This window comes from Lepeophtheirus salmonis, chromosome 1 (assembly GCF_016086655.4).
Source record: "Lepeophtheirus salmonis chromosome 1, UVic_Lsal_1.4, whole genome shotgun sequence".
Taxonomy (NCBI): domain Eukaryota; kingdom Metazoa; phylum Arthropoda; class Copepoda; order Siphonostomatoida; family Caligidae; genus Lepeophtheirus; species Lepeophtheirus salmonis.
The window spans coordinates 13,977,406-14,000,534 of NC_052131.2; the positions used below are offsets into that span (position 1 = coordinate 13,977,406).

The following is a 23,129-nucleotide window of genomic DNA, read 5'->3' on the forward strand; positions in this document are numbered from 1 at the left end:
CTTATATGGACTAAAACTCTAAAACAATATCCTTAGTCTAACCAAATAACTGTATTACCCAACTATTTGAAGTTCTTTTTTAAATGTTCATCCATTCCCCTTTACCAAAAATGAAGTGAAGACGAAGAAGATTCTCCCTTCTCTTCAGCGCAAAAAAAACTATAGCATCTTTTTCATTTAGTGTTGCCTCTCTTCTTTTCGCTTAGTTGAATCCTTATCTTGAGGCAAACAAGGTACGGGGAAAAAGATTTTAACGTCAAAGTTTATGTTACTCGTGCAATAAGAGATATAAAAAAGGTGTTGATGATATAATTATATATTTGTGTTTTGTGATGAGAGTAACATATAAAAGTGTTTAGGAAGTAGCGCAGTGTTTCGTCAACAGAAGAAAGTTTTTATGTAGGTACATAGAGACACATTCATGGTAAGGTTTACATTAATAATAGTCAATATTTTAAGTATTTTGTACGTCTATGTACATATAAAAATTCCACTCGGCGCACTAATTTAATTTGTTTAGCTGTATTATACATTAATATATAACATATTTGTATGCAATTACTAAATATTGAATAGAATGCGAGAATACAAAATAAAAAACATCGACAAAATGCAACTTTTTTTAAAAATAATACAAAATGAAAGCAAAATCCTCTTAATTAGCATCTAAAATTGCTCAAATATTAAATTCACATTATAGCATAATTTTCTTTATTGGAATATTTACATATGTTAGATACAATTACAATTTAATATTTGTCCCTGTGTACACATATACTTGAAACATGGAAGAGTAATTTGTCTGATTCAATTTGATAGCTAAAACATAGAATTAAAAAGGCAGAATTGTTACTTTTAAGGAAAAAAAAAAACAATTTTGAATGTTGAGAGTATGTAAATCGGTGAGTTGTAAGGCGTACAAAATATATAAAGTATGTGCATAATTAAATTTGGTGGTTTAACATAATAGGCTCATGCTGTTATTGGAGTTGGATGAAATACTTATGTACATTCTACATACTAAAGAAGGGTTTTTTAATCTTGGGTAAATTTACTTATTTTAATGGGTAAATATTGGTAAAAATATTATATCAATAATATATATTGATCAATTCCAAGAAATACAATATATAGCAAAAGAAAGTACCTAAATAAAGGGGTAAACTCCTCAAAAGGTGAATAACTAGTATATTTGAGTATTTCGTCTATGGAGTAATTTGTTTTCCTATACTAGGGTCTTTTCTGATTTGGAGAGATATTTGGTAAATTTTAGATACTTTATGTCATTTTTAACATAGTGCTGGTATTCTAAAGATAATAAAAAGTGGTTTTTTCTATCAAAATGTACTTTTTCTAGGCATTTTCTACATTTCAAATTTTGAATCTATGTAGAAGCAAATTTTGTAAAATGATTTTTGTATGTATATATATTTATTTATTGTATACATTGTAAAAGTTAAGATGTCTGACTAGTGTTTCCCTCTTCGATTAGAAAAAGAAAAAAAAATCACTAATTTAATGAAAATATATACATATATAAACATTATTTGGCCATGTATTTAAAATTTGGTGGAAATAAGACATTTATTCATTTTTAAAATCAATAAAACTCGCACGAAAGACTTGAAATGTGTGAATTTTTTTTTTCAATGACCTCAAACAGAAAGACCATAGTGAAGTAAAAAAACTTAACCACATATATGCGAGAAAATATAATATATATATGTATCTATGAATAGTATCTCCGTATCACTTCACAAAGAGGCCACAAGGAATAATTCTTTTAGTTCAAGCCAATAAAAATATCCCTTCTACTATAAAAACAGTATCAATCGATATAGATGTTCACTTGCAGGACAACAACCCAGTTATTTATGTAAAAATACAAATAAATGTAACTAATTTAACAAAAACATACTTGTATGAAGCTATTTTTCCTACCTCCTCACCCCCTCATAATGGCCATCAAAATAAAAATAACTACTGCTTTAGCATCCTACTACCAAATCTGAAGGAGAAATAATAAATGTGCTTCATATGCAGACTACATATATTAGCTTGTTAAAAACAAACATTTGTATACATTTGAAACCTGATTTAAAGTGTCAAAAGTATAATTTTTTTTTGGAGGGTTTTTAAGTTTTGGAAACCCTGACTCATTGGCCTTGTATATTAGATGTGAAAATTATTTATTTGGAAATTTAAACGTATTTGAATATTATTATTTTGTAGTGTGTTTACTCCGTAAATATAAAACTTAAAATGTTTTTTATGAAGGAAAAGAGTTAAAGTGATGCGCCCTATGCACGGTATATCTTTTTATTTGTCTAACATATTATTGATTTTGTCTTCAAAAGAAACACTACTAAGTAATTCTTCTAAATACATTTAACACTCATATAAATACCATTGCCCATGTATGAGTCTTTTCCTTACTTATGTACATAGCACTTTCAGCAACTAATTATATTATAATATGTTTTGTTTCTAAAATAAAAAGCAAAGCAATGTTTTTATACTATATGGATAGTTTCATAACATTTGAACCCACATTATAATGGAATAACCAATTTACATAGAAAGAGATTCAATATAGAATGATGATATTTTGGATGTTCTTTGATTTTAAACTTTGAAATCCTAATAACAAAATATACCCTATTTTTTTAGTGTAATATTTCCCCTCTCTTATTTTCCAATTCTCTTTTTGCAATGAGTGGATATGATTAAATACTTCATTGACATCCTATTCTACATCCACATACTACAGTCTCCATACAATACCATTAATAATTTTGTCTATATGTATGTATATACTCATATATATATATATTGAGTTGATAAATTGTTTATAGCTTTCAACAGTGTATATTATAATATATATAAGTATTTAGTCTCTTGTCTCCACAGTTGGAAGTCCAATTGACTTTATTCATGAACAAAAATGAAGCTGTGTTTTTTATTCTTCTGTATTATTTAATATATTTACGCTTTACAGCAAACATGTTTGTGAGCCAGTGAAATTTTTTGGAAAGGGTTTTGAGAATAAACTTCTCTTTTCATAGATGGGAAAAAAGTTTATAGCCTAACCCATGCAATTTTGACATCAATTTCAGTGACACGGTGTATTGTCTTGATGAAACAACAATTTTTTTTTCTAATGCAGCTTTTTTTTTGTGATTTCATCCTTCAACCTCTCCAACAGTACTATGTACTAGTCGATGCTAATGGTTTGTCCCTTTTGGAATATTATAACCTGCACATCTTCAAATACTGATGCCATAAACTTGCCAGCCGACTATTTCACCTTTCTACAGTTTGCATTTGGTTCATCGCGTTCAGCCCGCTAGGCTGATTATCGACTGCACTTTGGAGAGTTGTGATGGAGCCCCGTTTCACCCATAGTCAAATATCGTCTATAAAATTCTTATTCATGACGGATTAATTCCCCTAAAAATTGCTCCTAATCACTAACACGCTGTTACATTATTTTCTTTTTAGCATATTTATTCATTCTAATCAATATATTTTTAAAACAACAGAAACATTATTATCATGTTCTGGTTAAAAAAACATACAAAAACAAAGAAGAAACGACATTCGTATGTTAAATTAAAGTTATGTCAACGACACAAAGATAAAAAAACCAAAAACAGGCAATTCTAGAGGTCTTATAAGTATGAAGAGATGATCCTGAGTTAGATCTGAAAAATAATTATTAGTAAACATTCCATAATTACATATTAGTATTTACCATGGATAGAGAAGGAGTTGAGGATTATAATTGCCTTAAAGACGTAATCTATTAACAAGCTGTTCGAACTTTCTTTTTGCAAAAGATGAAATTCCTTTCTCTTTACGAACAATACTTACACTCGAAGCTTGCTTAATTATTTTATCTGGAATGACTTCTAAGGCAATTAAATAAGGGATCCGAGGACCAAGATAATTAATTTTGAAATCTCGTTCAGAGCACATCTGCCGTGTTTTATGGTATATAAATAAGTTATTCAAAATACGGCTCCCTTTTGAAATTTATAGACCTGTAAAAGTTATCCTTGCATTAATAGGGAACTCACTCCTTCTGTTCTTGCATGTTGTTACACTTGATCGATTGTGAGCTCGTACAGCACCTACATTACACACAGCTTTCTTATGTCCAAACATTTTTGCACAATAAGCGCAACACTTTCCTTTGATATCTATAGTGTCTCAGCCGTATCTATCAACTTCATTTTAGGTTCATTCAAAATTATTTTTCAGACTTTTTGTATATTTTCGTTGGTTACACATCGTCCTCGAAGCTCATTTCACCTCGTTTAAATTAAGCAAACACTTTTTAACGATGGTGCAGAGTATAAATAATGTTTGTCAAACCAAACTTGGCTTCAACAGCATTTATTTGTTTGCCAAAAACCAATGCTCTATTAACATACGAAATTCAATTCTCTTACACTTTTCTAGCAATATGAAAAGTTACTTCACTCACAATGCTATATCCTACGAATCAATTGTCTAACAGCTGAAAAACTTGTACAACTATCTTTTTAGAGACAATACTATCATATAATGATCATATGATTAAAATTCTAGTCGCACCATCAATGTGTCACTATACAAACTCACCTATCCGTCTTGTTATAATAAATAAGAGACTATACTGTATTTTAAATCCATTATTTATCAATTTTATGAACTTTCTAGTTTAAAGTTTCAATGTTAACGTGAATATTAAGTATATATTTATCTATTTTTCTTAGGATGGGAATATTAATAGCAATAGAATTAGAATAAATAGCAGTAAGTAAGATATTAATTGTTCATCTTTGTTTTGAGCATTCTAACGTATCAGCGAGTAAGGATTGTTAGGCAGATATAACGTATCTCAAGGTTGACATATTCTGTATAACATTCTCTTAGGTTATTTAAAAAAAATCAATATCCACAAGATGTCGCAGGTATTCAAAGTTATCCTAATAAACAAATAAGTTAACAAACTACTAATACAGAATAAAGGAAGATGGTGCGATTTTCATCGGGAGGTAAACAACACTCATGTCTCATTTAGTCCTATCCGTAGATATTGTATAATGAATAATTATGATTAGAGCCCAGAATAATGATAATTTAATAATGGTAATCAATAAAAATTAAATATCATCCCTATTAACATTTTCATGCTCAACTCTAGTGTAATTATGTATAGCTAGATAAAGTATGGAAAACTTTTGAAAGGTATCTGATTGATATTTTGCAAGTGTTAAATCGGTGTGCAAAAATATATGCTAGCAATTGAATGCACAACATATAAGAAATATTCGTACAAATAAGAGTCAACAAATGATTTTTATCATTACAAAATTTTTATTTTTTTAAAATTCTCTCTTAACCAAACGTACCACATTTACTCATTTAAAAAAAAAGGTTTTTTTTCAGAAATTACAATAATAATTTATCACCTTAATATTAATACATAAATGTATTTACTTACTTTAAAAAAAACTGTTGCATGCCTTATAATTGCCGCCTATAATTAATTGAATAGGCCTTTAAATATTCTATTTTTTCTTTGAAGGAAAAGCCTGGATCCATCAAGTTTCTATATTTTGTCATATATATTTTCAAATGCTAATAAATTTAATTTTACAATATTTATTTGTATTAATTTTTTTGGATGCGTTTGTTTTCATAATTTGACATTTACTCTTGTCACTAATACACACATATCCAAGTGTATGGGGGAGTGAGGGGGGGGGGAGGGAGAAAAAGCAAACAGAGCTAGAGAGAGAAAGTTGATCAATGCTTCTTTGCTTTTGAAATATCCAGCTCCTCTCCTCCTTTTGTTTCATCTTATTTTTCACAAATACATACATACATATGTTTATATAAATACATATATATTTTGTTTATTTAGAAGGAGTTGAAATGGTTATAACAATTCTACAATTGCTATTAAATACATTTGTTAGCGTTGTAATAAATCATGGTATTAGCTTTTATGTTGTAAAATAGTAGGAAAAGAAGAAAGCAAATACTGAGGGGCAAAGTCCGTACACATCTTTGTACTTACATATATTTTAAATTGAAGTCATACTTATTAAATATAAATCAAGTTATAATTAGCTGAATAGTACAAAAGAAGACATGTTCAATTGACATAAACAAAATTTATTTTTATCTTTAGCAGTACAAAATTTGTACCTTTTTTTCATCAATACAAAGGAAATTTAGTTTTTAGTTATTATATTAACCTTATCTCAAATAAACAAAAATATATGGAGAAGAGTTTTTAAAGGTATGTTTAAAAGTATGTTTGTTCGGTGTACCGATACTATAATTGCACCGGGGAAATGGCTCATTTGAAAAGTTACTTTACTAAATGGATATTATTATTGGTACATGTAACGTAATTAAATCATAAATACTTAACGATGATACCCTATCAAACAACATTTTTCTGTTGTTGAAAAACAACATTTACCACATTTCTGAGTTGGCTAAAAAAATCTTTCTTTTGTTAAAATTTTCTAAGAAAATAAAAGTGTAAAAGTATTATTAAGTATAAATAATAAACAATTTTTGGTATTTTTCCTAAAAAATCAAAGCCTAATTTGAAAGGCAAGGACATATCAAGAATAAAAATTTCATATTTTTAATATGATAACAATATTGTATAAATTGTTTTATAAACATTATTACCTGGTTGAAATATATTTATACTATTTTATCTAAAAATTAAGTAATTACAAAAAAATTGAATATAAAAAAATAACGAAACTTTATTACGTTTGTATAAAAAATCTAAATACTCAAACTCAGCTAAGCTCAAAAAGTGTTACTATATATATATTGGAATATAAAATTTTGGATTTAGTATAACCAACCCGTGTTTTTTTTTTTTTTTTTTTTTCATTAGAAAAAATTATATGAAAAATCAAATTAAATTTTCTTTTATTTTCCAATAATTCATTGATAAACAAAAATAAAAATGACCTGTTCTTTGTGACGGCCTTTAATTGTGATATAAATAAATGAAAATAAAGATTTTTTTTAAAATTAGGGACAATAGTATCACATGCTGTCTATTGGAATAACTCCATTAAATTTTTTTTATAGTATATAGTTTAAATTCTTATTTTTATCGGAAGAAATTCATTTATTGCAGTATGTTGGTCATTCATATTTGTCAAAAATATACTTTAATTTTCAAATCTAGTTCTTCTAGTATTTGTCACGTTAATCATTAATATATAATTATTTTTTTGCTATTGAATTTGGTTTTTACGAATTTTCCATTCGAATTGTTTAAATATTTTTACTAAACAATTAGTAATACATATGAACACAAATTCATTCTCTTCAAAATTAAATGTTAATTTCAAATATCACTTATATTTCATTATAGATTCGTGATCAGTACTAGTATAATTAATTATAGAACTTTACAAATTTTTTAAACAAAAGGTATATTGTTGTTGACTCGTCTAATTAGTAATTATAAAATAGTTATTAACAAAAACAGTTAATCTTGTGATTGTTTTTTTTTTAAAACTTCTGATAACAAAAGTATTTGTAACAAGAAAGGAGACGCAAAATACTCTTAAAAAAGGAATATTTTTAAAAAGTTTATTTCAAAAATGTGTACATCATTTACAAGTTGAATAAATATTTTTTTCTAAAATATTGAATTGTTATCGACTATTTCGAGTCAACAAAAACATGAAAAAATTGTTTTGAAATAGGTTTTTAAATTGATTTTTTTACTTGCATGCTGTAGAGTCGTTTTTGATATATTCTATTTCTCTGTTTTTTCATGTGTAACGTTATGTGATCTTTATTTGTTCATTATTAGAAAAATGAATATGTGGGTATTTTTAATCTTACAAGGATACAATTTTACAATACAAGAAGAAAAGTTAATTCTTTTACGCTAAATGTCGAATGTAAATGATTTATTGATATACTTCTATCTCACAGCAAAAGTACATACCAATAAAAATAATGCCATAAAGTCCATGATAATAGTATTACATTAAATTAGGGATTTGAAGGCTTAATGTGTTTCATTATGGGTAGTTACATAAATAAACTTAATACAAGTATCCATAAATTAAAGTATTCAATAAATCGATAAAAAAAACAGTCGATATTAAAATAATCACTCTTTATAAATATGTACAGGGCGAGGACTCAAAAATTAGAAAATTTTAAAAAGCCGTTTTCACTTCATTATATTTTTATTTTACACAATTTAGATGGCAAAACTATTGAAGCAAAAGTAGTTAATCCAACAATTTTCTACACATTTTATTCAATAAAATATCTTAATTTAGTTTTAATAAAAGTCTATAAGTAAATTTTTAGCGATAATTTTTATTGATAACTTATTCTAAATATCCGCCATCATTCGAAACTATTGATGATAATCGAAGTTGAAATGAGATGATGCCCATGGATCATTTTTTCGGGTAGTTCGCCCCATGCAGCTTCGATGACATTTTGTAAAGTATCTTAACATTGATAGAATTAGAATTTCACCTTCCACTCTAGATACCCCTATACAAAATAATCTTGAAGGTGACCATATATATTTGTTCCAAAATTGAATATGCTGTTCCAACCATTCCTGAGTTTGGCGTCTAGTGTGTATGAGAGCCATATCTTACTGGGAACGGAACAAGGTGTTACTTTCAAACCATGGAAGCACCACATGCTCTAAAACGGATGATATGTAATCATCCTGGCTCAAACGGAAACTTCGTACAAAAAAACATTTTTTCTATTGAATTTGTTGTTCATTTCGCACTTTTTTTCATTCCTGAAAACGTTTTCCATGGCGAAGAAATACTTCGACTTCATTCCGTATTATAGCTTATGATGAGGTTTGAATCTCTTTTGAATGTTAGCAAATCAGATTCACGATTGATTGATTTGTCGACAAAATAATTAAGAATTAAAATGACAGGTTTAAAACATTGGAACAACCATGTAGATATGGTTCTAGGACACTTAGCTGAAATGCACTTTGCATAATGCATTTTGTTGAACAAACTCTTTGCGAATAAACACTTTGCTGAAAAAAAGAAGTAAATATATTTGATGATGATTCATGTTGCAATACTATTTAATAATCTATTAGACTATTCTAATGATAAACACATCTCGATAACTGGAATGCCCCTCCTGTGACTACTAGACCTCCAACCTGAAATAAAACTAAGTTATTTATCTCAATTTGTAACAAAGTTATGTTCAATCATGCTTTTTTTACGTTTTGTCTTACCTTGACCACTCAAAGTTTAATGAACTCATGCTGTGACTATACATATATAATCTTCTTATTAAGTTTGATCAAAATCGAACCATAACTTATGCCGTAATCCTGGTGACTAACAAAATAATAATAAAAAAACACGATTAAAAACATTACTACGGTTCAAATTCGGTGGTGGAGATAATTATAAGTTATAGATAACCTCAGGATATAAGAGGACTGGTACAGATACTTAAGAGCTTCTATACATTTGAAGTAAACGATTGCTTCATGTGCATTGTGAAATGAATCTCAATTATTGATTGAATTCTTCTCTTCATTAAAAATATTTTATCTTTCTAATATATTTGCTTAATTGGTTATCATGATTTTTGTTCTTATAGGGGTTGAGCTCACTGTTGATTTTTAAAACGAAATTAATCAACTATTAACTAATCAACTCTTAATCATTGTAATTCGTGGCAAATAGTTAAATATTTTATCTTTTAAAATTTATGTAACATGAATGAGAATCATAACTACATAGTAACCTGAATAATCAATAATAAGAAAATTGAATAAGGTTATCGGAAAAGTGTCTGCACATATATATATATATATTAGTTGCGTCTTTTTACATGCTGTAACTTGTAATAACAGATCGTACAGATTACTGCCAAAAAAGAAAAGTATTTAATGTTCTAGTCAATGGGATATTGAATTGACAGAAATGATATCAAATTGAATGATGTAATTTTGGACTTTTTTAATTTTTTTTATAGAAACTGCAATTGAGGCTGGAGGTGATTTTATTGAATAAAATAAATCAGAATTCCTCAAACTTTCATAATTTGGTTTTATTTTTTATTTTAATTTGATACTTGGCTGTAGAGGAAATTGCGTTTAAAAAGATCCTTTTGTGGCAAAGATAACTTGCGCACTCTGTACATATAATTAAATGAAATTGAGTATCCTGATATCTTGGGAGAGATGTATGCACCTATATACTTACATGTAAAGTATAAAAAAAACGAACTGATGATTTATTTGTACAGCTATACTTAGTTGCATAAGGGACACGTACGTACATATTTAACTACAACAATAATAATAATAATAATAACTAAATAAAAAAAGATGCAGTATGCAAAGTTAAAATAAGTTAATTTAAAAATATATACATATATAGCAAATATAAATGAATTTTTATGCTTTCATAATATATATAGCAATAACTTTTTTTCTCTAAAAAGAGAAATATTCAAAATATAACAATTTTTATGATCATCATTTTATCTAGAAATAACCTATCTTAAAAAAAAAAAAAAATAGGCAATCAGTCCTTGAATGCAGGGAGGGAAAACAAGAATAAAAGGTATATATAAGTATGAATAATTCACTGTCCTTTGGTTGTACCTAAATATTTAGGTCATATCATGTACAAAAAAATCCTCAGCTAAAATTTAGTTTTCATTCTATATATATATATATATATAATATGATGAAAAAACGTCATAGGAGGATTCATTGTCTCACGAGATTATATTGTATTTAAAGTGATTTATTTCTGATTTTTCATGATAAAATGTACTACCAAGTGGTCCATTAAAATATGAAGACTTGATAAAATGTCCCAATGTCTTTACAGGAAATCCCTTCATGAATAGGAAGGAGAAGTGGTTTCAGAACCAAATGGTAACGTCGTTCCTTTTTGTGAATAAATAATAATAATAATAAAAAAAAAGCCAGAGAAAATTCAGGACATCTATTCAATTATTGCAAATACATTACTCATGTGAGGACTGTAATTAATGGCTTGTTCTTGGATGCGTACGGTATTGATCCTAAAAATCCGATTAGTTATTGACCACCAATCCAAGGGCCAAGGATGGATTTATGATTGAAATAATCATCTCGAGGGTACTCTTTATAACGTCTTCCGGTTTTGCTATGCCTAGAGGTTTAGAAGAGCTAGTGAATATGCACAAAGAAATTTTTGGTGTTTTTAACAAGAGAGGAGCAATGGTGGGTTTGGAATTGTGAAGGAATAATAATGTTTATCATTTTTTTTTAGAAATGGCTCAATTATCCTCTTTGGATCTACAGGTTCTTCTTTTTTCTATTCCCTTCTTTTTTTTATCATCTTATTCTTTGATGAGTAGATGAGTAATGGTAGTTATTGTAAATAATATATGAATAATAATTTAAAGATAGGTAGTAGAGAGTAATTGTATTGAAATAAATGATATTATTATCAAAAAGAAGAAAAAGAAAAAAAAAAAAACTTCAAAAAGATATAATTTATCTTGTAATTATATCTAGAATTTCAACAAAATTTATACTATAAATAGATGTGTGTCTGAGATCCCTTAATCATTAATATAACCGTCCTTAGTGGTAATGATAGCTTCAAGGGAGAGGGCCATAGGACTGTCACACGCTGCAAATGCAGTCCTCTGTCATGGTGCCCAGTACTGCCTGACAGTGGCCATAAGGGCCTCGGTGTTTGGATGACCAACACTTCACCCCCTTCGATATACACTAAAAAGGTTTAGTCGAAGGAGTTGGTATCGGGGCTGTAGACAGCCAAAAGGGTTAAAAAAGAGTTTAAAAAACTCAAAACTCGTTACCCTCTCAAGGGTATTAACACTCACTATTGTTATAGCTCTTTAGACAGTCTGGTGTGAAACGGATTCATGAACCTTCATGGACTTGAGGAGATTGGCATAGGCTGTATGCCTTAACTCTTTCGGATCTAGTTTGGCCTTTTTGACTGAATCATTCTTCCTCTATACGGTTTGCACTTGCTGATGGCGTAGACGGTGGTCTTGGAGACGCCCAACTCCTTGGAGTGCGTAAATGGAAATTCGTTGATCACTTTCCGGTGTCATTTTCTCGACTTGTGCGTAAGCTAGATATCTCAGATTTTTTTTTGTAACTAATTGTGTATGCTTTTATTTATCGGAATATTAATGAATTTAAATGACTCAGCCTTTATTAATTATTGAATTAGTAAGTGTTCAGATTTCAATTGACCACCCAGTATGCACTTCTATGTACATGAACGATAATTCCCACTTCCCTTTCTTGACCTCAATATTCAACACCCCCTTCCCCTTTTCGATAAAAAAATTATAGGGCTTTTTCCTTTCAACCCCCACTGTTTACTCTCATTTGTCAAGTAATTGACTTATACAATCCACGCTTTTCCAGTCACTCGGACCAGAGATGAGATCTTTGTTCATTAGATTCTTTTTCCTATGATATATTTGTATAGAAGAAATGAATGAAGTTTGATGATGAAGAATACCCTTGATGATTGAGAATTGCCATGATGTTTGATTGATTTTTTAAGAGGTAATCAATTGGCGGTATAGAATATCTTTCTTTTATAATCCTAGGTTTTGTCTTCCAAGTATATGCTTATAGGTATGGATGTAGGGGAAACTGGCAACAGTTGTTACGCTTTTTGCTTGGCTCAGAGTTAATTTTGCCTCAGATAAGACATACATTTAACAGGAAATATGTTTATCTTCTACATTTGAAAATATTTGAAGATTATACCATCAGCATTTTTACAACATTATTTTTTTTCTGTAGCCAGAAACAATTCCGGCTGTCGGTGGAGACAGTTAAAAAATAAAAATATTTAAAATCAATTTGATGTAAAGGAGGCCAGAGACAGTTGTACCATTTTTTGTATTTTGTTCAATTATCCGGAACTAATTTGACTTTGACACATTAAAATGGAATACAGCATACTTATATTAGGGCAAGGCAGTTGCCCCAGAATTATCAGAATCACAAGACTCTAATTTTGGTTCTGCGGCAAGGTAAGTAGAACATAAATCCAAAATTTAACAAATTTGGGTAATTTTTACCTCAAATATAATTGTAATTTTCTAAAAGTGTATGAGTCAAAACTTTTTTTATTATTAGTTTAAAAAAAAAACATGTTGGAAAATAACATATTTCTATAATCAAATAAAGATTATCTTGTTTTTTTTTTTGTCACTCCCCTTTCCTTGATTGTATCAAGCAATAAGTGATTGTGCTTAGACCGTTTATTAAATAAAGAAGACATTATTATCTCCAGTTCCGAAAAGAAGAAGAAAAATAATAATAATTTTTGTTATTTTCCTTTTTACTAATTATCATCTTTATATAGTAATATAGACTTAGGATTATAATTAAATTAGTAACTACTTTATGCGTATAAATACATAGAGCATTCCTCAATTTTTAAATACCAACTACTTTTTTGCTTTCCGTTTCTTTGATTTGGAAGGGCATATCTTGAGTTATGCCTTTCCTGCAGAGTCCCTATCTTAAAGTCAGTAATTTCGATATCATGTAGGTATGTTTTGATGTAATTTCTAACTTGATGAAAAAATAATGCTAATGGTACGAGTTCTTTAGTTAGGTACCACAAATGTGCCGAGAATGCCTTGATTGCTGCATCTAGGTACACAAGTTTCATTGATCTTCATATAACTGATCAAGCTATGGACTAGTGTGAGATCATTCAAAGGGCTCCTGAAGGAAGTGGAGCTATAGTCCACAAAGACAAGTAACCAAAAATAAAAAAGCGTACATAGCGATTTAGTTTCTGCTGCTCTCCAGTCACAAATACAGTCTCCTTAGGGAATTTTTGAACTATTTTTTTGCTGAACAGATTGATCGTTACAACATAAAAAAGCTTAGAAATTAACCCTTACTTTATGTAAGGCAGCAGGTCAGAAGAACTGTCGAAACCTTTATGCTTTCCCTCACTTGTATCGAGAATTACCAGAATTAGCATTCCTTACAATCCCCTACAACAAAAGTCTTAGTCGAGAACATTTTGTAAAGGTGAAGGATATTTTCTTCTTCTCTTCTATCGTCCAGAGATTGATAATGAAGGTCCTAGATATCACAACAAAATAATGACTTAGACTACAGAATAGTTTAATCCAACACTCAAATATTCAACAATGCTACTAATGAACAAAGCTTACTTTGGGAATGCAAATTCGTCAATTAGTAATACTTGCTTGTGAAACAAAAAAATGGAAAATTATGGGCAGCGCAGTAAAATTTGACATATGTACTAATAGTTGTATCTGTTTATGTGTACAAGTGATGTTATTGCAGTACTGTAGAAAGGGCCATCTGATTTTGAAAATGATTTAAATATATATGTATATATTTTTTTTTGAGGGGGGAGGAATGCAACACTCTTAATGTAGTTATTTTTCTTGTTAGAATATAAATACAATATTTACATTCTAAATTTATATTTATACTATAAAAAAAGGATAATCAATAAGAAACGAAGGAAGAAAGGGTTTCCTTTTTTTTATTTTGTGTACTAAAGTTTAATCATGTCTATCATATTTTTAAAAATGTCTAGGGGCGATCACTTATTTCTCTCTACAATCAAGGACATTAAAGTCGCAAAAAAAATTGATAAAACATCATAATCTTTTTGATTCATAGAAATATTTTATTATAAAACATGTTTTTATAATAATGTATTTTTTTTTGTTGCTTTATACCTGTTTAGAAATTGCAATTGTGCTTGAGGAAAACACTAACCAAATCAAATTTGGTATTTGTGTTCTACTTTCCTATCTGCAATAACAATATTAGGCCCTGCTGATTCTGACAAGGATTCTAATTTTGGGGGCAACTGCATCACTCTAACCTACATACCGTTAGTTGCATACATACGTGGACTATTTGTGGGAAATAATTAAATGTGTAATCAAATTCGTATGACGTTTTGAGAATTATATAATAGATAATTTATTCTGGTATAAAATTTAATATAATTACTGAATATAACAGCCATCAGCTGCTATGACACCCTCCAAGCGCCCGCGGAAGGCCTTGCCCACATTGATGATATAATGGTCTCCCATGGCTGCCCATTGCTCATTGACGCTGGCCTTCAATGAGTCCAAATTCGGGTGGCGGGTAGCACAGGCCTTCTTCTCAATTTGCCACCACACACTGTAGTCAAGGGGATTCAATTCAGGTTATTGAGGTGGCCAAATGTTTTTGTTCCAAAATGGCATGTTGGCAGCGAGCCAATCCTGAGCCATTCCAGAGGTATGGGGAGGTCTTTCAGATCTTTTCCCTCCTTGACAAGCTTCTGGACCTTGAACACAGTAGTCCTGGATAGTCCAGTGTCCTTCATTATCTCCTTGACAGACCTACCGGCGCGGAGGAGAGTGGCAACCATACGACGTTTGGCCTCGCCATTCATCGTAAACGACTTTGTTTGATGCGAGTACGAAAAACAAAAACAAAGCCAAAAGATTTACTGAGTTACTTGTGCTGGAATTTTTATTTCCGGTCACGGAACCTCGAGATATTAGCGTTTAAAAATTAGTCCGCGTATTTATGGAACTACCGGTATATTAGCAATTCTTTGAATCTTTAGAGAAATAATACTAATAAGAAGTTATCTCACTAAATTGCAAATAAGTACGACTAGTCAAATGTTAAAACTGTCACCGTAGCCACCGTAGCTAGTTTATAAAATCGAGTTTGAGTGAGAAATGATGAAAATATTGCTAGATATTATTCTTTGAGGGATAAATATCTAGACCTTACAATTATACTTTTGAAGTATTAATAGTAAGATATATTTCATGTTATTTTGGATCATTTATAAAAATTTTGATCAAAAATATTCACTTCAATTCATTGTACGAGCGCCCGCTCACAGCCCTCTTAAATACCTTGTCTTTCTACATGAACTGATGGATAAATATATAGAATAATTATGATAAGGAGAAGTTGAAACACTTGTAGGTAACTCTTCTCTTTGTACAGAGTGTTACAATTGCTCAAATTTCTCCCCAATCACTGAATTTTGATTATAAATTCAGGGGCGTCCGTAGGAATTCAAAAATTAAATTTTAAGTATTAAATTTTTTAGAAATAAATTTAAAAAATCTATAGCCGTTCACAAAAACATTTAAAAAATTGATTTCCAAATATATTAATTTGGAAATAATTAAATAATCCACAGCAGTTCACAAAAAAAAAAATTTCTTTTTGAAAAGAAAAAAAATTGAAAAATTAAATTAAATTTCAAATATTAAATTAAAAAAAAAACCTGATATTCAATTCTTTAGTAAAAAGCAAATATTCCTTAATTTGGAGGCGGGGTTACAGCCCCTCCACCCCATTCCCAGCGGAATACCCTGAAATTTTATCTACTGATGTCAAAAGATTTAATCATTCCAATTTGTACAGCAATATACATAAATAAAACAACAAAAAATTAATTGCATTTTGACAAAAATTATGTTCCTTCCCAAAATACTTTTACCCTTCAAAATCAGTTTATATCCAATATTTCGAAGAAAAGTGAACAAAAATAAATAATTTTTTCCCATACTAATTGATATCATATTGTGCAATACTAAGCACAAAGTTAATTGACATTTTGGGAATCGAATTATTTGTCCAAAAAGAAAAATTTTATTTCTTATAAATAATAAATCCCACACAGAGAAAAATTAAATTTTTCTTCATAATATACATAAAAATATTGGCAACAGATGGTATTGCAGTATAAAAAAAAATATTATGCACTCATTTGACTTAAATAAAAGTAATTACATTTTACTAAAGCGGCTATGTATTTATGTATGTAAATAGCATTTTTATGCAATTGTTGTATAGAAAGTCATTTATGTAAGTACATTGTTCATAGATATATGTAATGGTATAAAAGCAAAAAATGTCGAACAACTATCCCAGGATTTGTCTAATGGCAATTTAATCTCTTCACACATATAAATATTTAATTACTACATTATGAAGCCATTATAATTCTATCTACTTAAGAATAGGTGTAGTAAAGAAATCTATTACTTTTCCATAAGATCGCTTGAAATGTAGAAGAGTGGTTGGTTTACCCTAGATAGTGTTAGAAAGATAAGATTTCATACTAAAAAAACTTTTAGACAGTTTTGTGGTTGTTTGAATCAGTTTGGTTGAGCACGCGTCTATGATGGACACCAACCAAGAGAAAAAGTGCCATATTTTACAATTTTTCTTTGATATATAAGACAATATAAGCCAGACTGCTAAAAATGTGAATAGTATTTATGGCCCTGATAATATAAGCCCTAATTATGTGTAATTTTGGTTTCATCGATTCCGTTCCCGTTTTTTTGATATAGAAGATTCAACAAACTCTGGGAGGACAATTGTCGAAAATTTGGATAAAATAATGGAAATTGTCAAATCTGATCGTCATGTAATGACAATCAGTTGTGATTGTAGAGGGGATAATCAAAAGTGGAAAAAATCCATTAAAAATAATGAATTTCTCTTTACTCCACCTATTTTATGGACATTCTTCATTATTTAGGTAGTTACGATTATAATCATATGTATAACTGTTGAATTTTAGAAACTTTCATATTGTTTAAAAATTCGAGGTTTTTATTCCTACCTCAAATTTTTTCCTCAATAAATATTTTTTATATTTAACACTTTTGTTTCTTTTCATAAATGTATTTTTACATTCTGAACACGATTATTCAAAAAAAAAAAAAAAAAAAAAATATATATAAAAAAATAATAAGTGAGATAAAATTGAAGGAAAGAAGATGTTAACTTTTTTTTGTTTCAAATTACTAGTTCAAAAAAGTTTTAATTTTAACTTTGTAAAAAGTATCCAAATATACATATCTAATATACACCTTTGCCAAGATAGAACCAGAATTAAGTATAAAATCAAATCTTGGTTCTATCTTAGAAGGAGCGTTCTGCATGATTATTATATATATATATACATTTTTTTTTTTTTTTTTTTGGGGGGGGGCTTGGTTTTTTGATTTTTTTTCAAAAATCCAAAGATCTTCCCAAAAAATAAACTTTCAAGAATTTTTTTCCAAAAATCCATAGCCATGATAAAAAAATTCAAAATTCGACAGTTCGTCAGAAAATATAATTTTTTTTTTTGGAAAAAACAAAAATTCCTTAAAATGGTGGTGGAGTGGGGAGGGTATACATGCCTTTCAGCCCACCTCCTGCGGACACCCCTGCTGAGGTATCTATTTTAGTTAAGACACCGTCTAAAACCAAATATTTTTCCTGATTCGTTCTTAACTCATTTTTACTTGGTCGATCTGCAAGGACATTTCGGTTAAGATCCTGATCTCAGAGCTTGGATCGATATTTATTTAATTAAACATGGTTTTTTTTTCTCAAAAAGGTCATATGTAACAAATTTACTCCGTCAATTTATATGTGGGGCAGAAGGCTGTTTTTTTTTTGTAGACCGAATTTATTTGCCCTTATAAAAATTATAACGGTCAATTATAGACTGGTCTATGATTTAGGCCGAAGCCAACACTAGTATCTGTTAGTGCAGTTGGTTATACTATTGCAATAGTGGTATTGGGGTAGAGTCACATTTGAAACTGTGGATTACTTAATTACTATTGGAATTCGTTCTTTTTAAAAATAGTAAGAATGAAAAATATCTTTTATAATGTCGTCAAATTTTTGAGCTATTCCTCTGCTGCCGGCCCAAATAAATATCTAGTGGAAACCACTGTGTGTGTATGTGAATTCCCCTTTACTACATTTTTGTTTTACAAAATATTCTATAAAGTATCACAACAGGCATACTAATTTTGACAGCAGAAACATTTGTAGTGCAACCATACTAGGATCTATTTATCTTCAAACCACATTCCAATGTCTATTATTTTATTTTGTATTTGAATTGATTACTTTCTACCTTTCCCTTGTTCTATGGTTTCACCCTTCTATTAGTACATTAAAAACACACATTTTAGTATAAAAGGATTTAAGTTACATTTATATTCCACACTTTACCTACTTAGTGCATCATTTTACACCTGGGGCTTTCATTTAAGAAAAAAACTCCTTCATGGTTCTTACTTATATCTTTATTGATTAACCATCAGGGAATTGAGGGTATCATGATATGATTTATCGTTCATTTAAAAATCCTTTTCTTGGCCCTCACAAAAATGATACCCTTCATCAATATGTAATATATGGTTTATTTCTAACTTTGGCAAATAACTTTTTAGTCATATGTAGGCAATAAACAATTTGTTTGTCAAAAAGTAGTCTAGCTTATCTAAAAATGAATAAAGATAACAAAATACCTTAAACATCGCAAGGCTTGTTTTAATTACTGATATGTATATAAATTTGTTGTTTACGTATTGTAAGTATTATAGTTTATCTCCCAGGATTCTGGAATCATGTTTCCCCGATGTTCCTAGGGGCTTTACACCTACAGGAAATTCCTGAAAAACCCACATTTAATTATTTCATACTATAAGCTTCATTTAATTATATATACAAGGTGAGGACTCAAAAATTAAAAACCTCTTCGAGGATTCTAGCCTCATTTTTAAAAGTGTGACAATTTTGTGCTTAGCGTCATTCGAAAGAACTGACAAAAAGCTACAATTTCATGTTTGTTTTGTTTTTGTGTAATCAAAAATGTCCGAGAAACAAGCAAAACGGCAGTGGGTGGGTGATCTCCTCTGCGGAAAAGTCGATCTCTGACCAGAAGATCTTCCCTGTTTGACGCTGTTCTGATCAGGAGAAATGATCGCTTCTTGGCTGAATGAAGAGCTCAGATCGATGTAACCTTCAGGACCAAACTTCCAGATCAGGTCATGGTCCTCGGCATCGTGGCGTCCGATGGCAGCAGGATACCTCCCTACTTCTTCAAGGCCAACGAGAAAGTCAACACAGACCTCTACTACAATGTCCTCAGGTATTATATCTTGCCATGGTTGAAGAGCATGTTTACACTAGACAAATACTTGGACACCTGTCCAAGAAAGTGCTGCATTTCTACAGGGAGAACATGGCTGCCTTCTGGCCAGTAGAATTCTGTCCTTTGTCCTCACGTGACGTGAACTCCCTGGACTTTGCTGTTTGGTGCATCTTGGAGTAAAAGAAGAACAATACTTCTTACCAGAATGTCGATGCCCTGAAGGCTGTGATCACGGAGGAGTGGAACAATTTATCCTCGGACTTCATCAAGGCCAGCTGCGCTTCTATTTGTCCCAGTATTGAAACCATCATTCAGAATGGAGGTGACATATTGTACAAAAAGTATATAAAATGTTTAAATTACCAACTTTTGCTTAAAAAAAAACATAAAAACAAAGCGGCTATTTAAATTTTTCTCATTTTTGCATCCTCACCTTATACATACCAAATTGACATTTAGTCCACGGGTAGGGTTGTGTATTTTAGATCTATATAACCCCCAGTTTCACCAAAAATTAACTCGTACAATTTAATTTTTTTATTGTGGATCAAATTAGGGTACTGAATTTAAAAATGCCTAGACATGAGATCTATAAGAACTAAAACTTGAAAACTAATAGTGACAATGATAAAATAAGAGTTTACTAGACAAACATTTATCCTTTCTTCAAATATATAGAGATACATATTTCAATTTAATTGTATTTTTTAATTTGCTAATTGGATCCTTATATTTTCCCGGGATCCCACACAAAGACAATTTCCCAGGAAATGAGAAAACCTATTAGTTATGGATATACAATTATTCAATTTCTTATACAGCTCTTCTTTCTATCAAAAAATGGGTTATAGCTGGAGCTATACCCTTCTCTTTGTGTTCTTGTCACGACCATTTCTTAGTAATAATAATACACCTCTGAAACACATATTTCATAAAATGACCATCACAATATAGAAAAAAAGTAGAGTGCCAAGTTTTAAAGTCATATATTTATAGTAACTAATCAATAAACATTATTTTGTCAAACTAAAGCATTTTTAAAAATGACTCAAAAAGTAATGATTTATTTTTACTTTTAATCAATAACCTCATATAACAGCAAACTTTTTTTTACATCGTAATAAAAAATAAGATATATTTTCTTTTTTATTCAATATCAAAAACAATTTCTGTTTTTACAAATGTTCCGCAATTTTCAATATTTGGCAAATACTCCAATGCAAAGAATTATTTAAGTTTGTTGTTTAGACGGAAAATCGTCAATAAAAAACTAATTTAGAATCGACGAAATAAAGTTTCCTTTTTAACATACAGGCAGGCCATATATTATTACAAGTATATCAATGACTTTATTATTAAAACAAAGTTTAGCCTTCTCTTTTTCGATGCCTAATAACTCCAAAAATGCAAGGTACTCCTGCAAGCATTGTATAGATACAAATGATATCAGAATAATCATATAAGTTTGTTGCATGCAACTTTTATGGCTGCAACAAATGCATCAATTTTCGACCTCCTATATTTTCTATATAAATCACAAAAATAAGAGCGTATGTATCAAATATAAAGTCTTGAACGTTATTAAAAAACTAGAAAATGTAAGAAAATCTGGGAAAAAATTTATTGATCCCTACCACGAGACTTAGAAACACGCTGTTCATGAAAAAAAAAAAAGGAAGTCTACAAAATTTGCATATATTGCCTACCATTGGACATTCAACGCAGGAATGAATTTCCTCAAGTCTGCTGGGGCTGTAGAAAAAATGATTCCCTTGTTTCTAAGTATATATGTCCGTACTCAACAATGTTAATTAAAATGTATATAATTCTATCATTGAGGATGTTGTTCATAATGACTCAATATTCGGATAAACTGAACACATTTACATAATTGTTTAGTTATGACTCTTTGCACTAGTTTTTCTTTTGCTGGGTTCTCTCTCCCTTTCTCTCTTTTTGGGAATTATATGAAAACTCTGCGCAAATCCCTATATCATTATGAGAATATTTGCAAATAATATACAGCCTTGTGATAAATAGAAAATGAAAAGAGACGAGGAAAATTTATAATTTGTGTGTTATATTTGTATGTATATATTATGTTTGTAACAATTTACATAAAAATTAGAATGATAAATTAATATTGAAAGAACAATAGGAATAAAGAAAAATATTGTAAGCTGTAAAAAATGGTGGAATTGGCGTAGCTCATGGATAACACGCTCGGGGGAAATTACTCTATTGAACTCAATGTGCACCCTAGTCATTCATAGAGAAAGAAATGTAAATGGACTTTAAACAAGATTCCTAGGTTAGATGGAGTAAATGTAATACAATAATGTTTGCTTATCCTTTATCAGTACAACTCCATCTAACCAATTAAAGAAACATTAAAAAATGTTTTGAGATGTTTCGAAACTCTCATAAAAATTTCCTAATATTTTCAAAAATAAACAATGCAAAATGCATTCCTTTTTTTCTTTCTAATGACTTTTAAAATATATAATAATGTGTTGAGTTAACACAAACCATCTTAAGCAAAAAAATATAAACAGTTAAAATCCCCATTATATAGATATATATATATATGGGGATAATTAATTTCTGAGTGATTCTTTTCAGTTGGGCTCTTTTGAATACAGGTCATTTTCTACGGTGTGAAAATTTCCTTTATTTCTGTCAATGTTTATCCACTTCACGATATATACTTTTTAAAATATCCAATTATTGATTAATGCCAATATGATACGTTCGAAATTATCAAAATTCCATTGTATTCCTAACATCAAAAGTAAAACAAACAAACGAAGTTGGAGTCTGAGAGGGTGTTTGCCTAAAATGTAGCTCTTTTATGATATTTAGATCTTAACAGAATTACCAGCCTTTAAGATGAAAATATATTTGCATGAAGCCGAAAGGATACTGCACCCAAATAAGCCAGTTGAAATGATCAACACACTAAAAGGATCCTGCTGATAAAAAATACAAAACAAAGCCCAAATGAATGGACAATAATATAAATTTACGTACAGCCCATTTCATAAACATATTTTGACAAATTATACTTTTCTTATTCATATTTGTGGAAGGGTTAAATCA

At 29.5% G+C, this 23,129-nt stretch overlaps 1 protein-coding gene across 3 annotated transcripts in view; it reads left to right on the top strand.

Annotated features, from left to right (window-relative positions):
• The first annotated feature begins 203 nt into the window (after positions 1-203).
• Positions 204-23,129, top strand: part of LOC121117372 (uncharacterized) — a 220,788-nt gene continuing 197,862 nt past the window's right edge. For 2 of the 3 annotated variants that reach the window (XM_071888144.1, XM_040711785.2), the window contains exon 1: positions 205-424. The gene's annotated coding sequence lies outside the window, so the exon portion shown is untranslated. Of the gene's footprint in view, positions 425-23,129 lie in introns of all 3 variants that reach the window. The other variant, XM_071888142.1, reaches the window with a different exon arrangement.